General features: G+C 37.0%; 1 long non-coding RNA gene across 3 annotated transcripts in view; it reads left to right on the top strand.

The window, feature by feature from the left end:
- Positions 1 to 20,255, top strand: part of LOC114473244 (uncharacterized) — a 97,841-nt gene that overhangs the window by 52,961 nt on the left and 24,625 nt on the right. For 2 of the 3 annotated variants that reach the window (XR_003675233.1, XR_003675234.1), the window contains one exon: positions 19,685 to 19,839. This is a non-coding gene — a long non-coding RNA (uncharacterized LOC114473244). Of the gene's footprint in view, positions 1 to 9,806; positions 9,904 to 19,684; positions 19,840 to 20,255 lie in introns of those variants that run through there. The other variant, XR_003675235.1, reaches the window with a different exon arrangement.

Genomic DNA, 20,255 nt, shown 5'->3' with positions numbered 1-20,255 from the left:
TAAATGTGGTTATCACAGATTCACAGAACAATGGACCATCATTTTGCTGACTTTATGGATGGACCCAAAAAAACTCTCCCCTTTATTCCCCCTTATAGATGGCCCTGTCTACACATGGATGTTCTTCAATGTTCACGTCTGTGTTCAACCTCCTTCAGGTACAGTGGGGGTCCCCGCTCTCTGGCACCTTTATTTTGGGGGTCGTGTGCTGAAAAGGTTGAGAACCACTGATCTAAACAAACACAGACCATCAATAAAATGGCAAAACCGAACCTCATACTAAAATGTTAAACCAATCTTTTTGAAGCTACATCCACATTGAGATAATTATTATTATTATTATTATTATTATTATTATTATTATAGTTTTTTTTGTTTTTTTGTTAAGCATTTCCAACAATGTTCCTGTCTACAAATCATTCTTTCTATAAATCATTCTGAATGGTGGCTGCTGGTTGCTTTTCAGCAGTTTTTTAAAGTACCTGTAGTATTATTCATAAGCCATGTCTTCAAAACAGTCTTATTTTCATCACAGAAATTACACTTTTTGTGCATCTAAAAAGCTTTATCTGAGGACAGAAGGCCAAAATCATGGACAACTGTTTTGTATCTCATTGATGATGATGTACTATAAAAAAAACGAATGCTATTATATAGCTGTTTTTAACGTTCTCTTCATTTTGTCCATTTTGTATACATGGTCTTGTAAGGCCACTACTGTAAGACTTGAATCTCTGCAACTCCTCTACATGAAGTATGGTACAAGGACCTTAAAACCCCAGGTCTGTGTAGATACAAGGTCTGAACTAAAACAATCTTTAAAAGGGTTTTCCAATCTGTTGTGGCCGTTGCCTAAAATAATTGGCGTCAGCTAGTGTTACTTGTTTATCCAACACTCTAAACTTTTCTGGACGACAGCCAATCTAATGATCTTTAATCTCAATTAGTTAGCCATCTAAAACTCCCACAGTACCACACCAACGTGGATCTTAACTGTCGACACCGTCTGATTAAGCACACACAAACATATTTGTATTCAAACCACTTCCTCTATTTTCTTCGTGGATAAAAGACAAGCATGTTGAGGAAATTTTATGGAATCAGTTGAGGAAAATTGTAGGATTTTGAAAAAATTGACAGTTCTTTTAACAATTTGAGACTAAAAATGACTGTCATCATGTGACGTGTATTTGGAGCGACTGAGATACCTACAACTGAATTAGTTGATGGATTTTCCCCGCTACCTGATGTCATCTAGCGGAAACTCCTCCTCCTGACAATCCTGGCTCCTCCTACCCTCTAAGAATGTGAACTCCTCCCTCTCAAACTAGCTCACAGCTAGAACTAACACTGCGATTTAATATAGAATATATATTATACTTTATTGCCATATATCTAAAGCGACATACACAAAATGTGTTCTTTGCATTTAACCCCTCCTTGATGACCAGTGGGCAGCAACGGTGTAGCACCTAGAGCAGTTCCATTTTTAGTATCCGTTATATCGCCTCGTATCACCATTGACTTGATCTGATGTGTTTGTGACCCAATACGACGCAGCGGTTGGACAAAACAAATGATTATCACCTTAAGCGCACTATTCCTGTAGTTAATAGAGATGAGGAGGAGAAGAAAGTGACTTAGCAGCTTAACACTCCTCTGAGTGTTTGAGGCAGCTGAATTGCTCCACTGCTGCTGCTGTGATAAACACACAGCCTGAAGCCTGACTCACAATCACAATAGCTGCTTCAATAGCCATGTTTTTTTTTACTGTAATATGCATTTTTTTGGCTGAAAACAATAACAACATTGTGTGGATAGAAAATTTAAAAAAATATGATTTGTCTTCCTTTCGTCATTTCAGATGCTCTGCCCATATTCTTATGGCCATAAATATTTTATGAATGCCTATAGTCATAGTTGATCCCCAATTTTCTTCAACATCAGGTCAGAACCTCTGACTCTATAACTGGGATGAAGCTGTCAGGCTCCAGGAGCTGGTAATAGTGGTCAAAACGACCAAAAGTCTCTCATGACGTGGTGTTGTTCTCAGCAGCTGTGACCATGCTCACAGCCTCAGTGTGGTTCCTGTCAGGAACAATCAGCCCAGTTAGTCTCAGCTTTCTCCTCACAGTTTGTACTTATGAAGCCTCAAGGCTTCTGTTCTCTTCTCAACACCACATGATACCAGTTTGCCTCCGACACCAGACAGCTCGAGTGAACCAAACTCTGTCCGCTACTGTTTTTTTTGCTCACAGGCCTCGGCGGAGACGTCGTATACGTGCACCCTCGGATTTCCGCGTCCACATAAGTGTTCACAAAAACACATATCAGAGCTCTCAGGGGGCCTCAGTTGTCTCAGGACTGACCCCGGTAGCTCCGTGCATCAGTCTTCAGAGGTATACTTCAATAAGCTCTCTGCAGACAGTGGTTCCTCAGTCACATCATTTATCTTCCTGGCCAGAACCACTTCAATGCCCTCAGAGGTGCATGTCGCTGTGGTCAGTGGTGAGGGTGGTGCCGCTTAAAATGTAGAGACATGAGAGAGCAATTAGCTGGTCACCGTAGAATTGATATATAATCACCAAAGAGCACCAAAACTCTAGTTTTGAGGTTTTTTTGGGGTGTATATTTTTAGACATTTCCTTTCAAAGCCTCTTAAAGTCAAAAGTTAAAGCTAGTATTATATAATTAGATAATAATCAGCACATCAGAGTTTCCAAAGATGGACTTTTATAGAGTTATATTTTTATTATCTTGTCACAATCTAAATGTGTGATCGTCAGAAATGTGACTTTTTTTCCCCATAGATTGGTAAAAGGAAATGCAGCCATGGATTCAGGGCCAGCTGTTGAATGATGGTGAAATTAAAGCTCTTAATTTGTTACTGAAACAATCAGTCATTGACTCCAACAGACCTTTAGTGACATGCTATGGTATCTGGCACCTAGATGCACATAGCAGATACAGCTTTTTGGAATTTTCTAACTGGGGGTGTTGATGTTGGTCCATTATATCCCCAAATGCATGAATAAAACCAAATCTTTATCAGTTTATCAGCCTGGCTTGCAGTGACTCATGGTGGAAAAACTGATCATCTACTTCCACAGTTCCTTTTAACAGTTTGGATGTGTGCAAAAAATAAAAAAATAAAAAGGTCAGGATGACTCATATATTAGCATGATGGGCAGAGCCGTACAAGTCAAACTGCAAATGTAATGTGATGCTCACCTTTCTAACTGAAGCAACTGTTAACCAAAGGCGGGACCATATATCGTGCGAGACGATGTGCAATATTCTTAATATTCAATATTATTATCGCCAAGGGTATGAGCGGTATCGTGAGAGGGAGGGTCAGATTAAAATTAAATCCACACAATCTACGATGTACGACGACATACTAGGACCACATTGAAAAAAAAAAAAAAAATCTGCAATTAAAGTCGTAATATTTCGAGAATAAAGTCATAATTTTATGAGAATAAACTTGTTTCTTGTTAAAGTCATAATTTTTCAAGATTAAAGTTGTAATATTACTAGAATAAGGTTTTAAGTTTATGAGAATAAAGTCGTTTCTTGTAATTTTATGAAGTTAAAGTCATAATATTACGAAAATAAAGTCATAATATTACGAGAATAAAGTCATGTTATTACAAGAATAAAGTCATAATATTAGGAGAATAAAGTTGTAATTTTATGAGAATAAAGTTGTAATTTTATGAGAATAAAATTGAAATACAAACAGGATCTTTGTTGCGGTCACTATTGTGTTATGGAGAATGTGGAGCATCTGTGTTAGTTGCGTTCACTTAAACAGGGAATTCTGAGCTAGTTTATTATAATACGGCTTTATTAAAAAAAGTAGACTTCAATATTTAAATATTATGACTTTAATCAACTGAAGTGATTTTTTTTCCCTCATAAAATTACGACTTTATTCTCAAAATATTATAACTATAATCTCATAGTGCTCAGATTTATTTTATTTTTATGTGGCCCTAATATTCTGTCATAACCATGCACCAGATTGGTATGATTTATTTGTATTATTTATGTTCGTATTGCGTTGAAAAGTCATACTCAGAGTAAATATGTAACTATGTCCAGAGTTAGTCATAAATAACTAAAAAAAGATATTTTCCAAATGCAGTTTCTAAAAAAAAATCGTATCGTATCGTCACTGCTAACCCGTTATTGTCTATCAGATCGTATTGTGATCTCAGTTTATCGTCCCGCCCCGACTGTTAACAGCTCTGGGAGTTTGAGCTCTTGCTGCATTTCATGAATCGTAAATCAGCGAAAGTGATGCAGACTGAAAACACACCACAAAACCAGCGGTACGTCCATCTTAGTACAAAAAGTTTTTACTTCAGGGCTTGCAGGGTCCTCCGTAATGAGATAATCAATGTTTCATTGTTATTCTCTCAGTGGTCATAATGTTATGGCTCTCTGGTGAACAATAATCTCCAACACTTTTTATGCCAGGGAGATTAATCCTCATTTAACACTGACAGAGCTGAGTAATCCACAGAGAACTGGTTTAGTCTGACTGAAAGGCTAATAAAAATGATTCTGCTGACAGCTGAGTTGAGTAAATAAGTCATCATCAGGAGCGCTGTCCGAGATCCCTTTAATTATAACACCCATCATAAAAATATTGCTGTCGAGATTTAAAAAAAACTGAGCAATTCATTGATTGATAATTGCTCTGTAATTAATTAATCTCTTTTTTAATCTCACCTAAAATTGCTGAGAAAAGCCCTTGTTTTCATTTAAATTAATCACATAAAAGATTGATATACAGTATATAAAAGTGGATTTATAAAGTCATTTATTGTTTTTAAGAGACTTGAATCATTTACATTCTGCTGTATTTGATACTAGGGGAATATTGATGTGTACTTTTGTCAATCTGCAAATAATAGAAAATACAAATAAAACAAAACATCAGGTCAAAATGTAGTGCTATAAAGTTAGCACATCATAAACAGTAAGGAATAGTTTTCTGAGCAATACAGTTATTGAATACTGAACTTGTTCCTTTTTCTCTCCTTGAGATAATATTATTTATCCAGTGACTTTGTTCATTTGTCAGACATGGCCTTATTCATTTTGGCTCCGAACTCTGTCACCTTGTCCAGTGTGGAATGGAGACACGGTGCGCTCGTAGCATGTAGCAGCTAGCACTGTCCGAGTGTCCGTGCTAGCCAGTGACGTGCAGTCAGGGTAGGCAAGGTACCCATGGGTGAATTGATATTTTGATTATTGTTTTAATTATAATACAATTATAAATTATTTATTTTTCCATTTCCATTTCCAGTACCTCTAAGTTTGAAAGTGTCAGCATTTTGTACTTTTCATAGCCCTAATGACTAAAAATCGCTATTTCCTGGTACGGCATAAACGCTGCACAGTCTCACTCCGCTGTAAGGCAGGAGGAGGCCACGCCCCCTCCCAAAAGCACATAGCTGCTCTTCCATAGCAGTCAGTTCCCCAAGATGAAAACAATTTACGTAAAAAAACCACCTCTCTACGCTGCCTTTGGACGTAACGGCGCTATGCTAAATGCTATACGTACGTTCAGAGTACATTAGTGAATTGATAGAGCGCGGACGCTGCCAAGTTTTCTAGCTAGTGGGCGGGATAACACTACAGGCAGGATGACAGCACTAGAGACGATAAAGAAACTTACTTTTGAAGAAAAATGACAGCTTTTCAGCAAAGGTAAGGTCAGAAAATGTTTCGTACTTTCTACAATGAATGGTACAAAAGGAAGGATTGGCTTTGTTGATGCACCTCGCTGAACCGGCTGTTCCGAGTTGTTGTTGTTGTTGTGTTTCTGTGTTTCCAACACAAACAACGGATGCGCTGAGATTTATCTTGTTGGGAGAGTATGGAGGCTATATTGAATAGTTGTTTATTTTTCTGGTGTTTTACGACGTTGATGTTGTTTGATTAACACTTGCCAGTAGAAACATATGGAATTGTCATTGGTGGTCTCGATTTGCAATGACCTGCCTACCCAACCCCTTTGCGGTCCTGATCCTTTCGGATCCTTTGAACTCATGCGCGTAACGCGTCTACATCCGTTCTGCCTATTTTATGGCAGTTCATGTACTATTTAAAAGGAGGAAACCCTGCTATTTAAGAAGAATAGGACGTTGCATAAACAGTCTGCTCTTTTATTGTATATTTGATGTGAATATATATATATAACAAACGTGGTTTGGTCGGTTTACATTCAAATATTACGTCCCAGCAGCTCTGTCGTAAAGATTGCGAGTGAAGGAAGTGACGTAGTCTACAATCAGGCACTGACACCCGTCTCTTGTTTTGTAGTCTGTGCATCAGTATTATGGGATACTGGCAACTGTTGAAATTAGAACGGTTCCGTGCTGTTTGGAGTGGGATTAACGGCTTTATTTCTTTTGTGCGTTCTTTTTTCCTGTAATTAATGACTCGCAATTAGCGCTTTAAAGTGACGGCCCTAAATAAGAATACTAATACTTTAGTAATGCTTCTACAATCTTATCCTCATGACCAGCACATCATACTATTGTACGGAGAAAATACACTGAGAAGTAAAAAGTATTGTCACTACTTGCTAGGTAAACACATCCATGTACATTACACGCTACTATTTGCTTTGAAATGAATGCTTTCCAGGAGTCCCTTGAAGCCCTGCCTGTGTGTGTGTGTGTGTGTGTGTACACGTTAATGTATGTGTGTCTTTTTGTTTTTATCACCTATTCAGATTTATCTGAAGGAACGTGAACAGTGGAGAGATTCATTTAGGAGTCAGTTCTCCTCTCCACATCTTCCACTGTTCAGTTTTTAGTGCAGTAGGCGAGCGCAGTGTTGGCATCACATCAGTCATTGGTGCGCCTATGAACGAATTAGAGCATTGTGAAACTTTTCCCTTACCCTCCCTTGTGTTTGTGTATGTGTGTGTGTGTGTGTGTGTGTGTGTGTGTACTCTGTGTATAGATGGAGGTGGAGCTGTGGTGTGAGTGATGACACCGCTGGTGTAATCCCGCCAACATCTGCTTCTAATCTGCTACATGAAAAAGACACTCTTATGACCCCATACCTGCCCCCAAACCATCTCCTACCCCCGCGTTCGGCTTCTTCTGCCTGATGTTGCTCTCTCTCATTTCAACCCAAATCAAACAGCGTGTCGGGTTACCGAAAAGAAGAAGAAAAAAATCGCGACCACAGCTCGCAATCAAACACACAGAAGAGGGAGTGTACATTTGTTTTATGTGCTCTCATCTGTGCACGCTGTGATTTCACTCAATGGTTTTTGTGGTAGCCGCTTCTTCTTCTTCTTCTTCTTTTTTTTTTCTGTTTTAGAGATTTTTCCCCCTGAAGAATGAGCCTCAGAAGAGCAGATAAGTCTACTTTTGGCCGCGCCGCTTCACTCTGCTTCTTTCCGGAGTGAAAACTTTCACAATGTTGAAAAATGTTGAGTAAACAAACTCAAAAGTGGCGACAGCTTCTTAAAACAGACCCCATTTCCTTTGAGTTTCATGCCAGGCCTAAGATTGATGCGACATAGAGAAAAAAAAAAAAAAGAAGAGTGTGGGTGTGTGGAACAGCATGCAGGGACTTTCCAGGGGATGAGGATTGCCTCACTGGAGGAAGGTTTTTATTCAGGAGTAATTGAGAGAGAAATAACTCTGTAGCCAGAAGCTTCGCCAGAGTAGATGAGCAAAAAAAAGAGGATGTGGGTGAATGAAACATGGCTGCAATTTGTTTTAACTGGCTGAAGAAGTAAGCATGGCGGGGCTCTCGGGGTCGGCAGCTGTAAATCTGGAGCCTTGAGGAGTATTGTCGGTTCATAACCTTTCTTTCTTGCTTGCTCTCCGTCCCTCCCTTACGCCTCCCCGGGGTACATTTAGCCGTGGAAATAGAGCTTCTCTTCCCTTTATTTGACTTCCTTGTCACTAGCAGCCTCTCCTCTCCTCTTTCCTCTCGCTCTTCCCTTTCTTTCTTTCTTTCCGTCTCTGTTTCTGCGATTGTTTGATCATGTACTCACACTCGCCCTGACCCGCGCTTTTGCAGGACCCCGAACAACCGTTTGTGCGCAGGCCAGCTGTGGGAGGAGGAGGACACAACACAGAGATACATTAGAGAAAATCACTTCCCCCTTTCAGCAACAATAGCGGTGGGAAGTTATGTCCTTCTTCTGTGATCTGCCTTCTCTCTGTCTGCCCATTAAGGCAGATAAATGCATTATATGCTTCTGCCAGGCTGTATGTATAGACAATGACTTTGTGCTGTGTATTTATATTTATGTCCAAAAAAGCTTTATATGTGTCTGGAGTAGCAGCTAATTAGATTTATGCCTCAAGACAATTATTTAATTCCGCCTTATTTTATTTATTTTTTTTACAACGCATTTTAGGATCTATTTTTACGATAAAGCAAACTGTATGGTTATTTTATCACTGGATGAGAAAAAAAATGCGTCTTTTTACATTTTGTATGAAAAACTAAATTTTGATTTTTTTTTTTTTAAAGAACAAATTAAGTCATTTACAAAAAAGAAAACAAAACAAAAAAAACAAGATATGAATTGGAAAAGACATTTCTAAAGGAAATTAAGAATTAAGCTAAAAAGGTTTGTCTAGGGGAGGACAACTTTTATCACAGCAGGGCCACAAAAAGGTGATTTTGTGATCTGAGGGCCACATTATTGACATTCATGTCTGCGTTTAGAATAATGACCAATCTGAGCATTAATACAGGGAAGAACAATACGTTTACGTTGTCATTTCATGTGTTTATGGTGTAATATATTGTTTTCTGTTGTTGTTTTGTGTGTTTTTAGTGTCGTTTTATGTGTGTTTTTGAATCCATTTAGCATGTTTTCATTAGTTTTTAGTTTTTTTTGTGTGTTATGAGCCAATTTGTGTATTTTTGTTGTCATTTTGTGATTTTGAAGACATATTTTGTGTATTCATTTTCTGTGTTTTTGATGTAATTTTGTAATTTTATAATTTTTCTCTCATTAGGTGTCGTTTTTGTTGTTGTTGTGTATTTATGTTGTCTCGTGTAAATTTATGTAACTTTGTATGTGTTTTTAACTCATTTTGTGTATTTAGGGGCCGCATGTGGCCCTCGGGCCACAAGTGGGACACGGTTTTTAGGTGGGAAAACAAGTCATTTCAGCATTAATGTGCCTAAGTTTGCACTTCCATTTTTTAAATTAGACATGAAGTATGGAAGGCATTAACAATATCTAAGCATTAAGAGAAAAATACATTTACAATGTCGTTTGATTTATTTATTTTTTGACCAATTTTTTGTGGAATAAGTTGAGAAAAATTGAAAAATTTTGCAAAAAAAATTTAAGTTATTTCATTTTATTTTCATTTTGTTTTCATTTTTTGTTTTTTCTGTCATTTTCACTTCCTCTTGCGGGCCAAATTGGATGTTCTGAATGACCAGATGTGGCCCCCGGGCCTTGAGTTTGACACATGTGCTCTTTTCTATTCTATTCTATTCTATTCTATTCTACTAGATATTTTTCTATACAGCATGAACACTAAAAGATAAAATAATGGCCACTTAAACAATTTTCTTTCCTTCTGTATAGCAGTTAAATTTATTTTTTATGCATAAAAACGTTGCATAATGGGCAACTTTCTGACTTAACCTGTGAACAGATCCACCAGTTCACACATAAGGTTCAAGCCCCTTTAGCAGTCTGTATTGTCAACTCTATTCTCATAACACACACACTCACACACGCACACACACACACACAGATTCCCTTTCCGGATTCCTTCCTTCCTACGGAGCACTGACTGAAAAGTGCTGCTAACACTTGTACACAGGTCGACGGGTTACACACGGCTGCATCTCAAAGGGCCGTCTGCCTCTGCTTCTCTGCTGTGGGTCAGTACTCAGGGTTTACACAGGGGGCAAAGGTGTTAATGCTACATGCTTTAAAGAAGTACAAGATGTCTTCACTTCAGCCTCTAACAGGCTCCCTGGGCAAAAGCTGGAACTAATCTGAGGTGTGTGTGTGTGTGTGTGTGTGTGTGTGTGTTAAGGGAGAAAATGCATAAAAAAGATTGTTCAAAGCACAGCGATGGCAATAACTAGTAAACATGGAAAGATGCTCCGACAGCGTTGCTGTAAATTATTATTGCGAGTTGAGGCTTTCACACTTTGTAAGAGTTATTTATTCATCCCGTCGAAATATTACACTGTTGATTAGAAGCGTGACAATATCTCGATACGGCGATATATCGCAATATTTTCCTACACGATCAATTATCGATATGCTCGCGCTAAGCATCGTTTTCTGCTTTTTCACTAAAAGATCTTCACAGAAATGTTGTCACTGTTTGTTGAAGGATCCAATATTGTGTTTACTGGAATATTACACTATAATGGTGTCACTGGTAAGAAAGACACTATTTTTCGTTCACAGAAAGCACTATTGGAGATACTTATTCATTTACATTGGTGTGTTGACACTTATTTACATTTCTGAATCCAAGTACCCCGTTTGTCCGATTGCAACATTTTGTTACAACTATTTAATACACACTATAAAGCATAATGATGGAATGGACGAGTGATAACACACATTTTAAAGAATCTCATTTTGTAAATAAGTGGAAAGAAACAGTATTTATTGTAGTGGTTCCCATTTTTTTTTTTCCTCCAGAATGAGTTTTTGATCATGTTTGAGCTCAGTTTTTCATTTTAATTTCATTAGTTGAACTAGATTGAAAGTAAAGAAATACTGTTGTGTGTTGTTTTAATGTAAAACAAATAATAGTAATTTAAAAATGTCAAAAATGTATTTAATTTTTTTAGGAATTTCAGGCGACCCCATATGAGGTCCTGACCCCAAGGTTGAAAAACACTGATTTATGGACTCCTGAATAGATTTATTTATACAGTTGTTTTTTTTTTTATCATTTCCGGTCATCTCCGATCATCTCTCAAGAACCCCCTGTAGTGCCATTGCGTACCTTTAGGGGTACATGGACCCCCATTTGAGAAACACTGCTTTAGAGCATCCAATTGCAGGAGAAGGTAAAAATGACAGAGAAAACACGACTCATTGTGTAAATGACCAAATAATCCATTTGTAGATGGACACATTTAGCAATTTTAATGAAACTCCACTGAATGCAGCCATTTTTAATATCAAATTGTGGTAAGAACTCTCAAATCTTGCAATTTCTCACAAACAATGCCACAAAATTCCTCTCAATTACACAAATCAAGAATTTTTTAAGTGAATTGAACTCATATTAAAAACTGGGGCACGTATTTGAGTTTGACACCCCTGCCCTAGACTGTGAGAGTTTTACTGCAGTGAACAAGAAAATTCACAAAACGAAGGCTATGTTTATACTTCAATATATATTTATGTGTAGTAAAGCCCCAAAATTTGCATACATATATAAATATATACACACAGAGAGAAAGAGGAGAACCCAACAGGATAGAGAGAAAAAACATTAGAGTGTCCCAGACTAAGCTAGTTGAGCCGTGAACCACAGATCTGGAACTGCCAGCTCAGAAAAACATGATACAGTATTAGCAGGTCTGCCTGCATGGAAACACCTGGTGCTAGACTATGTGTGAGTGGAATGAGTTTGGGGTGGCACGGACATCAGTGTAACTGGTGTGTAAGTGGTGAGGTGGCTACATACAGGGGTCAGATATGGGGGATTAACTATATATATGATATCTATATATGTATATATATATTACGTCATTGAATATACAAAGTGCGTTGTGTGTTCAATGCACTTATTTGCTTTGTTTGCTGTTGTTTACTAATCATAAAAAGCTGTGTGATGATAAAAGCATTATTTTATTGAGCGAGATTGTAATGTAAACACGTAAAAAGTGGTATTTTTGCGTCATTGATTCCTTATTTACTGTAATGTTGATTCTGGCGTTAAGCTTCCACCCCTAATATTTTTTTTTCATTAGATAAAATCGTATTGTGTATGCCTTATGGATAGAAGAATCAAACTCCAAAAAGAAAGGACAAATGTTGAAATTGACGTTTGTTTTAATTTTCACCGTAAACACACCGTTGAAATTTTCAAGCACTGCATTGTGGGATGTGGCGTTGCGGAGACGGGTGCAGAGAAGTGTTTTTACTTCGTTCTGATATGACGGGAAATACCAGGAATAAACTGAAACAAAAATAGTGTCGAGTGAATCGCTGTCCTCTTTGTCTGGCGAAGAAACACAAGAAAAGACGATAGGAACGATGACTCCACTACCCACAATGCAATGCGCAAAACTTTTCAGACAATGTCAACAAACGGCATGTTTACATTGGAGATCAAAACAAACTTTAATGCTGCAATTTCAACCTTTTTTGTTTCTTTTTGCTGTCGATGATCAATGTATTGATACATGAGGCAAACACTGTGATTTTATTTAATAAAAAATGCAGCTTTACTAAAGTAACCTTTACATTTTTACCATTAAAGTGAAACATTTAGTTTCAGAAAACTTGGCTTAGGTCATAGCTTAGGTAATCAACAAAAACACATTTGCAAGCAAATCGATTTTTACAACCTTTGTGTGTTTATAAGATATTCGGAGGCAAACGCAATAAAGTGGCTAAAGCCAATATTGTATGACACCAGGGCTTGTGGAACACTTCCAAACAGGAATGTCACCTCTGTGGGGAAAGCACAAATATGACACACAGTCTGAGGTCTGCATCCATACTGTTGCATTCATGAGTGAATGTATTGGTTAAAGTCGCTCAGGGCTGGAAACAACAAATTATTAATTTTGGTAAGAGTGAATTTACGACATACACATACTTCATCTACTCTAAACATACAATATACACACAAGCACAGCCCCGCACACACGTTGTCCTCCCTTCTGCAGCAAAGGGAAGTAATGAAAACAAATGGCAGAGTTCTATTCCCACCGGGACGTGAGGAGGAACTTAGTCATCAAGCTAATTTTATTCTTGTCTGGCCCAGAGACTCCATTTCCTCTGGGTGTTTTTACAAATGCTGGGCTGCACCACGCCATCGGCCAGTGATGGATATGAGGGCCTGATGGCCGGATGGCAGATGCTGGCTCTGTAACTCAAGCTCCAAACACTTGCTGATGACCCCCCCCCCCACACACACACACCCTCCCACCACCACCACAACCCCCGCGTTCCTCATTCGATGCAGTGTTGCCCTACGTATGCAAACTTCTACTTTTCAAACAAACTGCGCTTTGGTTTCCTAGAGGCCTAAACAACATTGTGGCATCCAGTTGCACGAGTGTATAGAAGCCAAAAAGTAGCTTTGCTGGAAACCAGTGGTTCTCAAACTTGTTTGGCTCAAGTACCCCCTTTCTCTTATTGTTGAATCCAAGTACCCCCTTTTGTCCAGCTGCAACATTTTAGCCAGAATATTGAGCACAATAATGAAATGAGTCATAACACATATTTTAAAGAATCTGACTTTGTAAATAAATGGGAAGAAATAGTATTTAGTACATGTGTCAAACTCAAGGCCCGGGGGCCAAATCTGGCTCTTTAGATCAGTGGTTCTCAAACTTTTTTGGCTTAAGTACCCCATTTCTCTAACTTTTGAATGCAAGTACCCCCTTTATCCGACTACCACATGTTGCTCAGAATTACTGTGGAAAAAACAGCTATAGAGCATAATGATGGAATGAATGCGTGATACCACACATTTTATTTTTTGTGTGTTATTGGTATTATTTAGTACGTAAAGTAAGTCATTTATTTATAAAGTGCTTTTTGCAGATAAAATCACAAAGTGCTGTACAAAGCTGTGGAGAAATGAATACAACAGGTGCAACATCATAATAGAATAATAAAGCGTTTCAATTATTCTCTGTGTGTGTGTGTTTCTGGTGTCGTTTGGTTGTAGTTTTGTATGTTTCTCTGTTATTTTTGTGTATTTTGTAGTGATCTTGTGTATTGTGTGTTGCTGGTAATAGTATATTTCTCTCTTAAGGCTCAAACATACTCGGGCGGACGCGGTGCACAATGGACTGCGCGGATTGTCCGCTCGCTGCCCTCAGAGCTTACATACTTAGGTGCATTAAAATCCTACATGTCCCATGATTCTTAGCGCTTCTCTGCAGTCCTTGTACTCCTGGGACGTGTTTTAAAGGTGTCGCTTCTGTCATAGCTTGTCTAGTATGCGTGTTTTTTGGTGTCATTTTGTGTATTTTGTTGTTGTTTGTCTGTTGTTTTTTTTATTATTCATTATATTTTTCTCTTATTTTGTGTGTTTTTCTTGTTGTTTTGTGAGTTGCTGGTAATATTTAACATGATTATCATTTTTAACTAAAAATAAACATGATAAAACCCCGTATTTCAAAGCTTTCATTTGTTAATTTTCCTCTCTCTCTCTCTCTCGTACCATCTGTAGTGTCATTGCAGACCCCTAGGGGTACACGTACCCCCATTTGAAAAAACACTGCTGTAGAACATCCAAATCAACCACAAGAGAAAGTAAAAATGACAGAGAAAACATAAATGATTGTGTAAAATGTCACATGAATTCAGTCATTTGTGGAAGTAACAAAATTTTTCCACAAATCTTGCAAGTTCTCACAAACAATTCCACAAAATTCTTCAAAATTACACAAAAAGTGGTTAGAAAATCAACAATATTTGAAGTGAAGATCTGGGACTGATTGCATAATTGACTTAAAATCTGCAGCCCACTTGAGATGGAACTGGTACTCTCACTCTTAAGTACCCCTTTGGGTACACGTACCCCCATTTGAGAAACCCTGCTGTAAACAATTACCCATCTCATAATTTCTCGCTCAATAATATTGTTTGTATTTATTTAGGTTTAGACTTCTCTATTCGTTTAAAACAGTGTTTCCCAAACGGGGGTACGTGTACCCCCACGGGTACCCGATGGCACAACAGGAGTTACTTTAGAGAGAGAGGAAAATTAACAAATGAAAGCATTAAAATATGGCGTTTCATAATGTTTATTTTTAGTTAAAAATGATAATTAAACTCACAAAATGACAACAAAAACACACAAAACAAGACAAAAAATATACTGAATAATAATAACAAACAACAACAAAATACACAGAAAGACACCGAAAACACACACACACTAAGTAGAAAAATACTTACTATTACCAGTAACACACAAAATAACAACAAAGACACACTAAATGAGAGAAAAACATACACACAAAAATAACAGAGAAACATACAAAACGACATGAGAAACAACACCAAAAACACACACACTGATGGAACTATTGAAATAATGCCAACAACGCACAAAAATGACAACAAAAACCGACAAAATAAGAGAAAAATATGCTGAATAATAAAAAGAACAAACAAACAAAAATGATGATAGAAATGATTGATTAGAACATGAAATAAATGGTCAGTGTTGGTTCCACACCAGGCGGGAGATGACGAGAAATGATAAAAACTATAGAAATAAATCTACTCAGGAGTCACTAAATACTGTTTCAATCACTTATTTACAAAATGAGAGTCTTTGAAATGTGTGTTATCGCAAGTTATTTCCATCATTATGTTCTGTAGTTTTTTTTTCACAGAATTCTGAGTAAAATGTAGTCGTCAGACAAAGGAGGTACTTGGATTCAAAAGTAAGAGAAAGGGGGAACTTAAGCCAATGGTTTTAAAACATACTTTTAAAATCAGACTAAACATCAAATATCCTACTTTAACATGAGAGGACGTCTAATTTAAGTGAGCACATCCTGAACAAACCAAGCAGAGGAAGCAATACAATTAGAAACAGTGTCCACTGTGATAGGCTGCGTTATAGGATGTGTCTTTTAATAAGAAAAAACTCCAAGTACTTGTGATTACTTGTGTTGGCTTCCCCTGTGTGTTTTGAAGGAGAATCATGTTACAGGCAGTGGCAGGTTGTAGGTTAGCGGCTTAAGCAGCCAGAGCTCTCGTTTCTGCTGCGGGCTGTGGAAGTACACATTTCAAAAGACGCCTTAATCCTGCAACAAATTCATTTATTGTGTCATTTGTCCCTGGATTTTTTTTTTTTTTTTTTTTTTTCTCAGTAGTTTTCCAAATTGTGAAGGCGGTGCTTTATTCATTCTGCAGAAATAGTTCAAATCTAAAATGATATAAAATCCAGTCTTATTTTGACGATAATTAGAGGTGAAAGTAATGGATTACAAGTACTCACGTTACTGTAATTGAGTTGCTTTTATGGGTACTTTTACTTGTACTTAAGTACGTTTTGAAAGAAATAATTAAATACATTGTACACACAACTGTTGCTAAGTAAATTATTATTTTTTGTGATTATTTTTTTTACACTTTTTTTTTTTGAATGAAATTAATTGGTGTTATTTTATTTAATGATTAAACGTAATGCACCGTGCCAAAACAGCATTGAATGCCGGTTATTTCCTCAATTTTTTTAGTTCATAAATGTAGCTATACTTAAAGCCTGAAATTCTTTTTTATTTTGAATTGAATTATTTGGAGTTATTTTATTTTGAAAACAATTGTTCATTTTGACAAACCTTTTATTTTATACAGATGCCTTTGTGCAAAGTAAATGAAGTTCCAATTGTTTTCCGGTGTCACGTACTGACTTTACCTCCGTACTGAGATTACATATTGAGATCACTTTGAAAACAAAAATTCATTTTTTTTCTTTTTCTTTTTAGCAAAAATTAATTTTTCGGTTGTGCGCACGCACATGCACATATATATATATATATATGCGCATATACAATCTCAGTACGATGCGCACTCAGTACATGACAACGGTTTAACTAGTGACTTGTATCTTTTACTATGAGTACTATTCAATTGAGCTACTTTTTAATTTGACTTGAGTACAATTTCAATCAAGTAAACATACTGTACTTCTACTTGAGTACCATATTTCAGTACTCTTTGCACCTCTGACGATACTTATCTTTGGTATTTAGTTTAATTCAAAATAAAACCAAATCAAAGTTCTCCAGTAATAAGCTTTTAACTACAAAATAGTAGGCACTTTAATATTTAAGTTTATTCTTTAAATTGAGATGTACAGTAGCATATGACACATATATCATTACTTTTCCTCAAGAAGGCATTATAAAGCCTCTTTTATAACAATGTGGATAATTAATGTATGCCAGAAGCTGTGGTTTCAAATGGATGGGAACGTCACAATGCTTCATTGGGTTAGCGGGATTAGTTGGATCGGTGTTACATGTTCCCATCCGCGCTCGCACCAAAGTCTCATCCTGTGACATGCACACAGCTGGGAGCAGAGGTCACTTGGGACGAAGCAGAAAGAAAACCAAATGGCCTCCAGTTACAAATCCTCAGTTACCAGCTTGAACGCTTTAATTCCAATGCATCGCTGCATGGATTATTCAGTGGCTGTATACCCTTTTAGTCTTGGCTGTGGCCTGCAACGGCAAGGAAGAATCTTATTGTTGTTGATTTGTCGGTATGCAACAACTTTCAGGAGAGAAGGGGGAACATTAAAAAGCAATTAATACAGTGGAGTGCAAAGGGAAAATGGAGTCGCCTCAGCCTCCAGTGGGACCGTGGTATCTGTTGGCATGGCCTGAAAATGCAGAAAACATGAAAAAGATGGCTTTTAGTGTGACTTCTGCTCATTCCTGCAGATGGATGACTGACGGGAGGAGGCGTAGGACAAACAAAGGCAGTTTACGATCAGCATAATCAATGTGACATCAGCACAGCAGCATAATGCGCGGGGGGTTGGGAACACAAGATGCTCTTTATAATAATAAATAAAAAAAGTCACTTGTTTCTTTGTGATTACACTTGCTCATCTTTGCCTGAAAGAAGTTTTTCTTTTTCCCGCTCGGCTTTTACCACCCATTAAAGAAGCCTTAACATCAGTGGGTAAAATCAGCAGCACCCACTCTAAAAGCAATCAAGTGTGCATTTAAATTTAACGTTGACAGGTTTGACACAAGCTGTCCGGGCTTCACCGTCAGGATGTCTCCTGTTCTTTGTCTTCTACTCCTCACTGTTAACACCTCATGATACATTTTTTTTCCAAGGTTACACTGACCTCATAGAGTTCCTGGTTATGATTTAAAAAGGTGGTGTTTTAATGTATATACTTTTTTTCTTTTTCGTTGTTTTGTTACAGTTATTCAACTGAATTTAAGCGCATTTTAATACCGGGATGCGCTGTTTCAGTTACTGCCAAAGCAATGCTGGTTGTTTAAGTTGGATGTTTTTTCAGTGTTTATTTACTTCTTTATCGTTATGGAAGAGAAGCAGGTTCACTTTCACTGTGAGTCACTAAAACAAGCCGCCATATTGCCTTAAAATAATTCCAGCAATTTTTTTTGTCTAGTAATCAAATATTAAGTTAAGATTTCATTTATTCAGACAACTGTTCTTCAGGAATTTTACTTTGATCTACTGATATGTTGCGGCTGTCAACTGCTAGTCTTCTTCAGAGGCGTCTGCTGATCGCTTTGATGTTTCCTTGACTTTTGCGTAATAATTCCAGCAAGTTATTTTTGCCATCTATTTGAATAATATGTTAAGGTTTCATTCATTCACACAACTTTTTTTTAGGAAATTTACTTAGATCTCCTGACATGTTTTGACTGTCAACTGACAGTCTTCTTCTCAGGCATCTGCCGATCGCTTTGATGTTTCCTTGACTTCAGCGTATTAATTCCAGCAAGTTCTTTCATTCTTCTTTTTAAATAATATGTTTTGGTTTCATTTATTCAGATAACTGTTCTTCAGGAAATGTACTTTGATCTCCTGACATGTTATGACTGCCATCTGCCAGTCTTCTTCACAGGCATCTGCCGATTGCTTTGATGTTTCCTTGATTTTCGCGTAATAAATCCAGCAAGTTAAAAAAAATAAATAAAAAATGTAATTCTTCTTTTTAAATAATATGTTATGGTTTCATTTATTCAGATAACTGTTCTTCAGGAAATGTACTTTGATCTCCTGATATGTTTTGACTGTCAACTGCCAATCTTCTAAAGATGTGTATGCTGATCGCTTTGATGTTTCCTTGAATTCCGCATACTAATTCCAGGAATAATTCCAAGTAATCATCATTCCAGCAATAACTTGCTGGAATTATTGCACGAAAGTCAAGGAAACATCAAAGCGATCAGCAGACACCTCTGAAAAAAGCTGACAGTGCAAACATGACAGGATATCAAAGAAAATTTTCTGAAGTTGTCTGAACAAATGAAACCTTAATATATGCCTTAAAAATGTATGCAGTTGCTCTGTAGCTTTAATTTAATCTCATGGAGCTCTTTTTCTTCGTAGATTTATTCTAGACACTATCGTATGCCATAAGTGTAATAAACAGACAATTTTTCTTTGTTCAACCATTGGTTAATCAAAGAAATGTCTTAGTTGTTGGTGTAGTCTAGCAAATTAAACATTTTATATAAATCAGATACAATAAATAAGCCTAATATACTTTAAAAAACAAGAAATTGAGCTAATAATTTGCTGAGCTACAGCAAATTATATGTCCAATAATTAATTATGAAAGCAAAAATCCTGCTCAAATTTAATTCATCCTAATAGACCAAAATACTGTTTGAAATCAGTTAGCCCTTAATTTTCTCTGCATCTAACAAAAATGATGGACAAAAATGAACCCCTTCTCTATTTGTGTGATTTTTATCTCACTTTTAACAGATATCTGAGTGTGTGTGAAACGATGTGTCTCCCATTCGTTGTATCTTCAGTGATGCTGCGCCGCATCTCTCTGTCATCGCCATTCGTAGTGTGTCCGCCATCGCATGACACCCGCATAGCAGAAGTTTCAGCTGACTGAGGACGCCATTTTATCTGTAAGTAACACCAGTTACTGGTGGTTTATTTTTTATTTTTTTTTTACATTGAATGATAAGCCAATATGTGAGAGTTCAGCACAAAATGGTATAAAATACAATTCATTTTTTATTTTTTAAACTTGCGGGAACACGTAAATGGTAACTAACTTCAAGTACCAATATCAAAAACAAGTGGTATGTTTATCAAACAGACAAATTACATTTTTCAAAAAGGTTTAACTTTTAACCTAAAAAAAGTAATAACATTCATCTATAAAAGTGCCCAGTATTAGTGACTAGTGACCGGGTGTTTACGTGCATATGTTCATTTACAAAAAAAAAACATTTTGGAGATTTGTTGGATCAATAAAATAATTTCACGGTAAAATATTGCGATATATCGCCGAATCACTATTTTCTTTACACCTTTAACA

Source organism: Gouania willdenowi, chromosome 12 (genome assembly GCF_900634775.1).
Source record: "Gouania willdenowi chromosome 12, fGouWil2.1, whole genome shotgun sequence".
In the NCBI taxonomy this organism is placed as follows: domain Eukaryota; kingdom Metazoa; phylum Chordata; class Actinopteri; order Blenniiformes; family Gobiesocidae; genus Gouania; species Gouania willdenowi.
This window is presented reverse-complemented; position numbering and strand designations above follow the sequence as displayed.